This window comes from Drosophila willistoni (genome assembly GCF_018902025.1).
Source record: "Drosophila willistoni isolate 14030-0811.24 chromosome XR unlocalized genomic scaffold, UCI_dwil_1.1 Seg105, whole genome shotgun sequence".
Taxonomy (NCBI): domain Eukaryota; kingdom Metazoa; phylum Arthropoda; class Insecta; order Diptera; family Drosophilidae; genus Drosophila; species Drosophila willistoni.
In genome coordinates this window covers 664,234-667,793 of record NW_025814054.1, presented here as the reverse complement: position 1 = coordinate 667,793, position 3,560 = coordinate 664,234, and positions in this window count along the sequence as shown.

The following is a 3,560-nucleotide window of genomic DNA, read 5'->3' as shown; positions in this document are numbered from 1 at the left end:
ACCGCCGGAGAATGCATACTTAGTTGCCAGTTCTTGTATTAGAATCTGGATGATATATTTTGGAAAGCTCAATAAAGACCCGTTTTATCTCCTGGTTATTACTATTTTTTGGAATTTTCCGCACATCATACAAGTTTTCCTTGTAGCGTCTCCCATGGCGCATATGGGCAAGAATTTTCCGCATTTTACTTAAATTTGGTGAACACCGAAAAAAAATTGTTACCAGATGAGGTGCTCTGCAAGCTCTCCTCATTGGATTCGAGGGCCTGTCTGAACCTTAATTTCAAAAAAACGCACGGCTTAGTCCAGGAAAGAGAAAGCTCGTATAAAATTTTTTTTTTTTAAATGTATGTTTTCCTTTTAATAAGTAGGTACATATTTATACCTATACCTATATTAAATAAATGCAAGTCTTCCAAGTCCAGATACAGATATACGGACTTCTTTCGCATGGCTGCCTGATATTGTTGCCAATTCTTGTGCACATTGACCATGGAGTAGCTGGTGTCCGCCGCATGAGAATGCATACTTAGTTGCCAGTTCTTGTATTAGAATCTGGATGATATTTTTTGGAAAGCTCAATAAAGACCCGTTTTATCTCCTGGTTATTACTATTTTTTGGAATTTTCAGCACATCCAATAAGTTTTCCTTGTAGCGTCTCCCATGGCGCATATGGGCAAGAATTTTCCGCATTTTACTTGAATTTGGTGAACACCGAAAAAAAATTGTTACCAGATGAGGTGCTCTGCAAGCTCTCCTCATTGGATTCGAGGGCCTGTCTGAACCTTAATTTCAAAAAACGCACGGCTTAGTCCAGGAAAGAGAAAGCTCGTATACAATTTTTTTTTTTTAAATGTATGTTTTCCTTTTAATAAGTAGGTACATATTTATACCTATACCTATATTAAATAAATGCAAGTCTTCCAAGTCCAGATACAGATATACGGACTTCTTTCGCATGGCTGCCTGATATTGTTGCCAATTCTTGTGCACATTGACCATGGAGTAGCTGGTGTCCGCCGCATGAGAATGCATACTTAGTTGCCAGTTCTTGTATTAGAATCTGGATGATATTTTTTGGAAAGCTCAATAAAGACCCGTTTTATCTCCTGGTTATTACTATTTTTTGGAATTTTCCGCACATCATACAAGTTTTCCTTGTAGCGTCTCCCATGGCGCATATGGGCAAGAATTTTCCGCATTTTACTTAAATTTGGTGAACACCGAAAAAAAATTGTTACCAGATGAGGTGCTCTGCAAGCTCTCCTCATTGGATTCGAGGGCCTGTCTGAACCTTAATTTCAAAAAAACGCACGGCTTAGTCCAGGAAAGAGAAAGCTCGTATAAAATTTTTTTTTTTTTAAATGTATGTTTTCCTTTTAATAAGTAGGTACATATTTATACCTATACCTATATTAAATAAATGCAAGTCTTCCAAGTCCAGATACAGATATACGGACTTCTTTCGCATGGCTGCCTGATATTGTTGCCAATTCTTGTGCACATTGACCATGGAGTAGCTGGTGTCCGCCGCATGAGAATGCATACTTAGTTGCCAGTTCTTGTATTAGAATCTGGATGATATTTTTTGGAAAGCTCAATAAAGACCCGTTTTATCTCCTGGTTATTACTATTTTTTGGAATTTTCAGCACATCCAATAAGTTTTCCTTGTAGCGTCTCCCATGGCGCATATGGGCAAGAATTTTCCGCATTTTACTTGAATTTGGTGAACACCGAAAAAAAATTGTTACCAGATGAGGTGCTCTGCAAGCTCTCCTCATTGGATTCGAGGGCCTGTCTGAACCTTAATTTCAAAAAAACGCACGGCTTAGTCCAGGAAAGAGAAAGCTCGTATACAATTTTTTTTTTTTAAATGTATGTTTTCCTTTTAATAAGTAGGTACATATTTATACCTATACCTATATTAAATAAATGCAAGTCTTCCAAGTCCAGATACAGATATACGGACTTCTTTCGCATGGCTGTCTGATATTGTTGCCAATTCTTGTGCACATTGACCATGGAGTAGCTGGTGTCTACCGCCGGAGAATGCATACTTAGTTGCCAGTTCTTGTATTAGAATCTGGATGATATATTTTGGAAAGCTCAATAAAGACCCGTTTTATCTCCTGGTTATTACTATTTTTTGGAATTTTCCGCACATCATACAAGTTTTCCTTGTAGCGTCTCCCATGGCGCATATGGGCAAGAATTTTCCGCATTTTACTTAAATTTGGTGAACACCGAAAAAAAATTGTTACCAGATGAGGTGCTCTGCAAGCTCTCCTCATTGGATTCGAGGGCCTGTCTGAACCTTAATTTCAAAAAAACGCACGGCTTAGTCCAGGAAAGAGAAAGCTCGTATAAAATTTTTTTTTTTAAATGTATGTTTTCCTTTTAATAAGTAGGTACATATTTATACCTATACCTATATTAAATAAATGCAAGTCTTCCAAGTCCAGATACAGATATACGGACTTCTTTCGCATGGCTGCCTGATATTGTTGCCAATTCTTGTGCACATTGACCATGGAGTAGCTGGTGTCCGCCGCATGAGAATGCATACTTAGTTGCCAGTTCTTGTATTAGAATCTGGATGATATATTTTGGAAAGCTCAATAAAGACCCGTTTTATCTCCTGGTTATTACTATTTTTTGGAATTTTCCGCACATCATACAAGTTTTCCTTGTAGCGTCTCCCATGGCGCATATGGGCAAGAATTTTCCGCATTTTACTTGAATTTGGTGAACACCGAAAAAAAATTGTTACCAGACGAGGTGCTCTGCAAGCTCTCCTCATTGGATTCGAGGGCCTGTCTGAACCTTAATTCCAAGAAACGCACGGGTTAGTCCAGGAGAGAGAAAACTCGATGCCAGAAGACTGAAGAAGACTGAAGACTGGCACCGTCAGACGACTGTAAGAGCAGGGAATGCACATTTGGCCGAACAACTTGCAGTGGAACGGAAGTTACTGTAACTCTTCTTGGAACTACCTGCTTAAACACGATGTCGCAATCCCAAGAGATCCTGTTTGAATCTTAATTGTATTGCAGTTTAGCAAAAATTTAAAAATGTGAAAAGTTAAATAAAGTGAAAAATAATATCAAAGAAGCTAACATCGGCTATGCCGAAGTTTATATATCCTTGCAGTCCTTGGCAATAATAATTTTACATGTTCAAAATTTGTTTTCTGCAACTCAATTCATCAATATACAAACAAATCAATTTTACTCTTTATACTACAATTTGTTCTTCTTCTTCCCTCATTCCCAAAGCAAAGCATACACATACAGTTATATAGCATTGCGTCTGTGTGTGTATGCATGTACTCTGTTGATGACGAAAGACGTAGTAGACAGCAAGCAGCGCTACCGGCAGAGCTGGGAACAGAGCCGATTATTATATTGACTGTAACTTGTGTTATATTTATCCGATCACATTCAAATTTTGGGATCTGGGGTTTTATATCCAATGTTATCACATATGTAAATTTATCACATATGTAAATTTATCACATATGTAAATTTATCACATATGTAAATTTATCACATATGTAAA